This window comes from Procambarus clarkii, chromosome 78 (assembly GCF_040958095.1).
Source record: "Procambarus clarkii isolate CNS0578487 chromosome 78, FALCON_Pclarkii_2.0, whole genome shotgun sequence".
NCBI classification, from domain to species: domain Eukaryota; kingdom Metazoa; phylum Arthropoda; class Malacostraca; order Decapoda; family Cambaridae; genus Procambarus; species Procambarus clarkii.
This window is the reverse complement of record NC_091227.1, coordinates 10,045,493-10,054,456: the sequence shown is the minus strand read 5'-3', so window position 1 is coordinate 10,054,456 and position 8,964 is coordinate 10,045,493.

Genomic DNA, 8,964 nt, shown 5'->3' with positions numbered 1-8,964 from the left:
ACAACTTGCTATATTGGTTGTATACTGCGTTAGGAATTGCTATAAAACTTTAGGAAGTGTTAAAACTTGTTCGAACGTTGTACCAACGTCGTAGTTTCGGTGTGTGTTTGGCGGGTAAATATGTAAATGTAAAGGTAAATGTAAATACCAAATATATTTGGTATTTATATTTCGAAAGCTCCTACAATCGCTCATCAAATGTATGATTATAGTAGATATTTGACTACTTCTAACATAATATTTCTTTAGAGAAATTATAAATTTAACATTTTCAATTGTTTGGCCTTAAACACAGTGAGGTGTTGCCCACGTGGCGGGCACCACAGTTGAGCACTTAACCAGGCAAACAACAGATGTCTGTAGTTTAAACAGTATGATTATTGGTGAACATAAATTGAAAGCTAATTTTGCACGTCTCAAGATGTTACGAAGTTCTATTGAACGTTTCCGGAAGCAGAGGAAACGTGTATAGAACATGTTATATATGTGGAGTCAGGTGAGGGGTGTAACTAGTTGAGAAGGTTCATATTGTTCTCTCTACCTATTCCCCTTGCCTCTTTTTCTCCCTCTTTTTCTATCCCTATCCATTCCCCCTCCCCCCTTCACCCTCACTGCTCTCTCTTCCTCTCTCTCTCTTCCCCCTCCGTGGCGGGGGCTCCATCACCCCTGCCTCCGATGCATGAAATTATACATTTTTCACAGTGGGGTCCAGGAATCATTTAGCTCCTCACTGAAGGCCCTGATTGGAAATGATAATTTTGATTCATTGGGAGCAACCATGGGTGGCCAGGCAAGTGTCCCCCCTCAGCCATGGGTGGCCAGGCAAGTGTCTCCCTCAGCCATGGGTGGCCAGGCAAGTGTCCCCCCTCAGCCATGGGTGGCCAGGCAAGTGTCTCCCTCAGCCATGGGTGGCCAGGCAAGTGTCCTCCCTCAGCCATGGGAGGCCAGGCAAGTGTCTCCCTCAGCCATGGGAGGCCAGGCAAGTGTCTCCCTCAGCCATGGGTGGCCAGACAAGTGTCTCCCTCAGCCATGGGTGGCCAGGCAAGTGTCCTCCCTCAGCCATGGGTGGCCAGACAAGTGTCTCCCTCAGCCATGGGTGGCCAGGCAAGTGTCCTCCCTCAGCCATGGGTGGCCAGGCAAGTGTCCTCCCTCAGCCATGGGTGGCCAGGCAAGTGTCTCCCTCAGCCATGGGTGGCCAGGCAAGTGTCTCCCTCAGCCATGGGTGGCCAGGCAAGTGTCTCCCTCAGCCATGGGTGGCCAGGCAAGTGTCTCCCTCAGCCATGGGTGGCCAGACAAGTGTCCTCCCTCAGCCATGGGTGGCCAGGCAAGTGTCCTCCCTCAGCCATGGGTGGCCAGGCAAGTGTCTCCCTCAGCCATGGGTGGCCAGACAAGTGTCTCCCTCAGCCATGGGTGGCCAGGCAAGTGTCTCCCTCAGCCATGGGTGGCCAGGCAAGTGTCTCCCTCAGCCATGGGTGGCCAGGCAAGTGTCTCCCTCAGCCATGGGTGGCCAGACAAGTGTCTCCCTCAGCCATGGGTGGCCAGACAAGTGTCTCCCTCAGCCATGGGTGGCCAGACAAGTGTCTCCCTCAGCCATGGGTGGCCAGGCAAGTGTCTCCCTCAGTCATGGGTGGCCAGGCAAGTGTCTCCCTCAGTCATGGGTGGCCAGGCAAGTGTCTCCCTCAGCCATGGGTGGCCAGGCAAGTGTCCTCCCTCAGCCATGGGTGGCCAGGCAAGTGTCCTCCCTCAGCCATGGGTGGCCAGGCAAGTGTCTCCCTCAGCCATGGGTGGCCAGGCAAGTGTCTCCCTCAGCCATGGGTGGCCAGGCAAGTGTCTCCCTCAGCCATGGGTGGCCAGGCAAGTGTCTCCCTCAGCCATGGGTGGCCAGGCAAGTGTCTCCCTCAGCCATGGGTGGCCAGGCAAGTGTCTCCCTCAGCCATGGGTGGCCAGGCAAGTGTCTCCCTCAGCCATGGGTGGCCAGGGGGAGTCTCGCACTTTCTCCTTCCCCGGATTTTTGTTAGGTTTATATAATGGTTGTTGGGGAACACGTGGGGGGGAGTGGGGCTGGGGTTACCTGGTTGATACCTGGTTGATGGGGTTCTGGGAGTTCTTCTACTCCCCAAGCCCGGCCCGAGGCCAGGCTCGACTTGTGAGAGTTTGGTCCACCAGGCTGTTGCTTGGAGCGGCCCGCAGGGCCACGTACCCACCACAGCCCGGCTGATCCGGAACTTCTCTTAGAAAACCGTCCAGTTTTCTCTTGAAGATGTCCACGGTTGTTCCGGCAATATTTCTTATGCTCGCTGGGAGGACGTTGAACAACCGCGGACCCCTGATGTTTATACAGTGCTCTCTGATTGTGCCTATGGCACCTCTGCTCTTCACAGGTTCAATCTTGCATTTTCTTCCATATCGTTCACTCCAGTACGTTGTTATTTTACTGTGTAGATTTGGGACCTGACCCTCCAGTATTTTCCAGGTGTATATTATTTGGTATCTCTCTCGTCTCCTTTCTAGAGAGTACATTTGGAGAGCTTTGAGACGATCCCAATAATTTAGGTGTTTTATCTCGTCTATGCGTGCCGTATATGTTCTCTGTATTCCCTCTATTTCAGCAATCTCTCCTGCTCTGAAGGGGGAAGTGAGTACTGAGCAGTACTCGAGACGGGACAGCACAAGTGACTTGAAGAGTACAACCATTGTGATGGGATCCCTGGATTTGAAAGTTCTCGTAATCCATCCGATCATTTTTCTGGCTGACGCGATATTTGCTTGGTTATGCTCCCTAAACGTTAGATCGTCGGACATCATTATTCCTAAATCCTTGACATGCTGTTTTCCTACTATGGGAAGATTCGATTGTGTTTTGTACCCTGTATTATGTTTCAGATCCTCATTTTTGCCGTACCTGAGTACCTGAAATTTATCACTGTTAAACATCATGTTATTTTCTGCTGCCCAATCAAAAACTTTGTTGACATCTGCTTGTGTAGTTTTTCAATGTCTTCAGCAGAGGTAATTTTCATGCTGATTTTTGTGTCATCTGCAAAGGACGACACGAAGCTGTGGCGTGTATTTTTGTCTATATCAGATATGAGAATAAGGAACAGTAGCGGTGCAAGGACTGTACCTTGAGGTACAGAGCTTTTAACATCGCTTGGACTCGATTTTATCTGATTGACTGTTACTCTTTGTGTTCTGTTCGACAGGAAATTGAGTATCCAGCGTCCTACTTTTCCAGTTATTCCCATTGACCTCATTTTGTGAGCTATCACCCCATGGTCACATTTGTCGAACGCCTTTGCAAAGTCTGTGTATACAACATCTGCATTTTGCTTTTCTTCTAGGGCTTCTGTGATTTTGTCATAGTGGTTGAGTAACTGTGACAGACAGGATCTTCCCGCTCTAAATCCATGTTGTCCTGGATTGTGCAATTCATTGTTTTCCATAAAACTAGAAATTTGATTCCTAATCACTCTTTCAAACACTTTTATTATGTGTGATGTTAGTGCAACTGGCCTATAATTTTTTGCCAAGGCTTTACTCCCCCCCTTGTGCAACGGAGCTATATCTGCAGATTTAAGTGCTGCTGGTATCTCCCCTGTATCCAGGCTCTTTCTCCATATTACGCTGAGTGCTCTCGCTACTGGTACTTTACATTTCTTTATGAATATTGAATTCCATGAGTCAGGCCCAGGAGCTGAGTGCATAGGCATATTATCAATTTCTCTTTCAAAGTCTTCCGAGTTTGTGGTAATATCCGTTATATTATCTGCAGCTTGAATGTCATTCATAAAGAAGCTGTCTGGGTCATCAACTTTCATGTTGTTTATTGGTGTGCTAAACATAGCCTCATACTGGCTTCTTAGAATTTCACTAATCTCTTTGTTGTCCTCTGTGTACGTACCTTCATTTGTAATTAACGGTCCAATACTGGTCGAGGTTTTGGATTTTGATTTTGCGTATGTGAAAAAATATTTCGGATTTTTCCTTATCTCTTGTATAGCTTTCTGTTCCAATTCCATTTCCTCAGACTCATATGATCGCTTCAACGTTTGTTCTATTTCCTCAATCTCCCTGCTTAGGCTTGTTTTCCTTGCTTGTGATAGTTGTGTCTGCCGAAGCATTTCCGTTATTTTTTTCCTTCTCCTGTACAGTCGTCTCCGTTCTCTTTCTAGAGTGGTCCTCTTTCTGCCCCTCCTCACAGGTACGTGCTTCAAGCAGACCTTGTAAGCTTCAGCTGTCAGTTGAGCTATTCCCTGTGTGGGAGTTTTGTCGCTTAAGACCGTCTCCCATTGAATGGTTGCAAGGTCTACATTTATTTTTTCCCAGTCAATCCTCTTATTGTTGAAATTGAATTGATTGAATATTCCTTCTCGCTTGTTGGGTCTCTTAGACCTACTACCGTTATTTATGCTAGTTCGCACTTCAATGAGCTTATGGTCTGAGTATGAAGTATCTGAGATTGTGATATCCCTGATTAGTTCATCATTGTTTGTGAATAACAAGTCTAGTGTGTTTTCGTTCCTAGTTGGTTCTGTAATCTGTTGATTGAGCGAGAATTTGTCACAGAATCTCAAAAGTTCTCTAACCTGTGGTTGGTTATTTCCCGGGTCATTCCCTGCTATGATATTTGTGTTTGCCGTTCTCCATCTTAGACTCGGTAAATTGAAATCTCCAAGAAAGATAATATCTGGAGCTGGGTTTGCTAGGTTGTCAAGTATGTTCTCTATTTTGTGCATCTGTTCTGTGAATTCCTCAATCGTTGTATCTGGCGGTTTATATATTAGAATAATAATTAGGTTTAGTTTCTCTACCTTCATTCCAAGTACCTCTACCACCTCATTAGTTGAATTTAATAGTTCTGTGCATACCAGGTCTTCTTTAATATACAGACCTACTCCTCCATTTGACCTAGTTTTTCTATCACATCTATATAGATTATAATTTGGAATCCAGATTTCACCATCCATGTAATCTTTTGTATGAGTTTCCGTGAATGCCCCAAATATTGAGTTTGACTCTAATAGAAGGCCATTTATGAACTTAACTTTATTTCTTGACTTTGGCTTTAAACCTTGAATGTTTGCAAATATGAATGATTGTCCATATTGTGTGTCACTTCTGGAAGGTTTTGGTAGTTCTCCCTCCTCTCTACCCTGACCCAGGGTGTGTTGTTGTGGCAATGGTTTGTCCAGTTTTGGAAGTGATACTGGGGAGTGTGGTAGTCTCTGTGTAGTTGGGGGGTGTAGTATGTGTGGGCTTGATGACGAACTGTAGTCCAGTCTTGGGCATTTCCCCCTCTCCATCCGTACTCCTGCCACGTTTCTGCCTGTCTGTTTCTCCCTCTGTTTGTACCTGCCTCTAAAAAAATTTCAGGGCTATTATGTTGGACTTCTTCTCTTATATGGCGCTGTGTACCTCTGACGTGGAAATCGGGGCAGTGAAGATCGTAGCATTTCCTCTCATTGACTGAGAGTGTGCATAGCTTAGGGTGAAAATATCTACACTCTGTATCAAAACGACATCTGCCTTTCCCTAACCAGTTTCGGCATTTCCGTGGGTGCATGAATGAGCATTCCGTGCCTCTGGGCCCATATCTACACTGTCCTTTTGCATAATACCAGCAAATATTTTCATTTGTGATTGTATTATTCTTGTTTGTACCCGTGCACGACTTGGCTACCTCTGTGTTTTTTGTTCCAACTTTCTCGTTTCTGCATTCATTCTCGGTATTGCCCTTATCTTTCTCCTTGTTGCTTTCGTCTTTCTCATTTGTGTTCTCATTCGTCTCATTTTTTCTCTCCTTATTCATATCACCAGTGTGCTCTACAATATTGCCTTCATTTTTGTGTACCTCGACACTATACCCTTCTACATTGCTACTTTGACTCTCTAACTTCTCAGTCCCTGGGTTGTGTTCAGAGTTCGTTGCTGTCTTTATATACTCTGCATATATTTCTGGTAGTTTTTGTGCGAATTGTAGCCTGTGTACTTCAGGAATGTTATTCATTAGTTTGGTGATGTTTTCCCACAACTGTCTGTCTCTTTGACAGATCCAGTAGTTACCTTCCCGGTTTGCATATTGTGTAGGTAATCCTGTACAACTCATGTGAAACCTTATGTTACAAATGTTACATACAATGCCTACAACACTCTTCCGAAGTGACTTAAGGCAGCCTCCACACACCTCCATGTTGGGTTTGTGATGTTATAATAATATATGCATATATTTAAGTATTATGTGTATGTATATATAATATGTATCCAGTATATTTATAATATTACATATGTTTATTTGTTCAAGTTTATGTGGGGGTACTTATCGCCTTGTGGAGAAAATATGGTCGTCTTGGGACCGTCCAGTTGACCGTTGTTTGTCCCAGGTCGGGGGCAGGATGGCCAACCAGGATGTCCCAGGTCGGGGGCAGGATGGCCAACCAGGATGTCACTGGTTGCCAGTTACTTGATTTATACACTGATTATGTGCCTGTAATATCCTAAGGGAATTTCTGCTTTCTTCCGGCTTGCAATGTTATTCACTTACTCTATTACTAGTTCCTAGCTCCACTTTCCCGTATTACCGTATATATTGCCAGTATATTATCACTGAGGGAGTATACTGTTACTGCGGGACGTCCTCTACACTGTGTAGGCCTCGTGGCTGTGTAATAAACAGCCTAGTGTGATGCCTCCTCCACAACTTTACATTTATACTTTTTCTTTGTACAATTCTCTAACACTATCCACTAATTTATATGTTGTGTTACACGTTCCACTTCACTGTTCAACGTATCACTGCTCGCTATATTTGATATATATCGCTTATGCCTGTACACATGAGCCTGGTGGCACTGGCTCACCACGTGGGACCACCTTTATTCTGTATTTAACTCAAATTTCCATTGTTAATTTCTGTATTCTATTTTCCTACGGGTCACTATACACTTGGTGATCACTGTGGGCCGTAATCCATGGTTGTAATCCTAAAAAAACCCGGTTTATTCCAGTGTTTTAACGGAGCGCGACGACGACACGTCTGTCCCCTCCCCCGCCAACTACTTCCTGACTACTTCCTACTTTTAGTGGTACTGGTGGTGGTGGTGGTGGTACTGATGGTGGTGGTGGTGGTGGTGGTGTTTGTGGTGGTGGTGGTACTGGTGGTGGTGGGGAGTGGGGCTGGAGGGTTGGATGTTCTGCTCCCTGGTTGGCAGCTCTTAATTGATAATTCATAAACTTTCCCTCGGGATTGGTGCACGCAGGTTAATGGCATGATTAAGAATATATATATATGTATATATATATGTATATATATATGTATATATATATATGTATAATATATATACATACATAATAATATGGGCTGGCCCTGAGGTCTTCCTGGCTGGATCCTTCATAATCAAAGGATCCTGTATTAGGAGAATATGATCCTTTATTCCTAACAACTTGTGCAAATTAAATAATGCCTTAACACATGTATATCAGTCTTAATCAAACTTGCCTTTTTGGTAGAGAGTAACATTTAGTTTAGAATTTGAAAGGTGATAATGGGAAAATATATCGGTATACAGAAGGAAAGTGACTACTCTGAGGGGTCAGACACACACACCTGTTGAATAACAGTTGAGAGGCGGGACCAAAAAGCCAGAGCTCAACCCCCACAAGCACAACTAGGTGAGTAGTACACAAGGACATTTTGAGAGATTGCAACACATATTTAAGAAATAGGTGGTGGTGTTTGTGGTGGTGGTGGTACTGGTGGTACTGGTGGTGGTGGTGGTGGTGGTGGTGGTGGTGTTTGTGGTGGTGGTGGTACTGGTGGTACTGGTGGTGGTGGTGGTGGTGGTGGTGTTTGTGGTGGTGGTGGTACTGGTGGTACTGGTGGTGGTGGTGGTGGTGGTGTTTGTGGTGGTGGTGGTACTGGTGGTGGTGGTGGTGGTGTTTGTGGTGGTGGTGGTGGTGGTGGTACTGGTGGTGGTGGTGGTGGTACTGGTGGTGGTGGTGGTGGTGTTTGTGGTGGTGGTGGTACTGGTGGTGGTGGTACTGGTGGTGGTGGTGGTGGTGCTTGTGGTGGTGGTGGTGGTGGTACTGGTGGTGGTGGTGGTGGTACTGGTGGTGGTGGTGGTGGTACTGGTGGTGGTGGTGGTGGTACTGATGGTGGTGGTGGTGGTGGTGGTGTTTGTGGTGGTGGTGGTACTGGTGGTGGTGGTGGTGGTGGTGGTACTGGTGGTGGTGGTGGTGGTGTTTGTGGTGGTGGTGGTGGTGGTGGTGGTTGTGGTGGTGGTGGTACTGGTGGTGGTGGTGGTGGTGGTGGTACTGGTGGTGGTGGTGGTGGTGGTGCTTGTGGTGGTGGTGGTGGTGGTGGTGGTGATACTGGTGGTGGTGGTGGTGATACTGATGGTGGTGGTGGTGGTTGTGGTGGTGGTGGTACTGGGGGTGGTGGTGGTTGTGGTGGTGGTGGTACTGGTGGTGTTGGTGCTTGTGGTGGTGGTGGTGGTGGTGGTTCTGGTGGTACTGGTGGTGGTGGTGGTGGTGGTAGTGGTGGTACTGGTGGTACTGGTGGTGGTGGTGTTGGTGCTTGTGGTGGTGGTGGTGGTGGTTGTGGTGGTACTGGTGGTACTGGTGGTGTTGGTGGTGGTTGTGGTGGTGGTGGTGGTGGTGGTGGTTGTGGTGGTGGTGGTGGTGGTGGTTGTGGTGGTGGTGGTGGTGGTGGTGGTACTGGTGGTGGTGGTGGTGGTACTGGTGGTACTGGTGGTGGTGGTGGTTGTGGTGGTAGTGGTACTGGTGGTGGTGGTGGTGGTGGTTGTGGTGGGGGAGGTACTGGTGGTAGTGGTGGTTGTGTTGGTGGTGGTGCTGGTTGTCGTGGTGGTGGTGCTGGTGGTGCTTGTGGTGGTGGTGGTGGTGTTTGGTGGTGGTGATGGTGGTGTTTGGTGGTGGTGATGGTGGTGTTTGGTGGTGGTGATGGTGGTG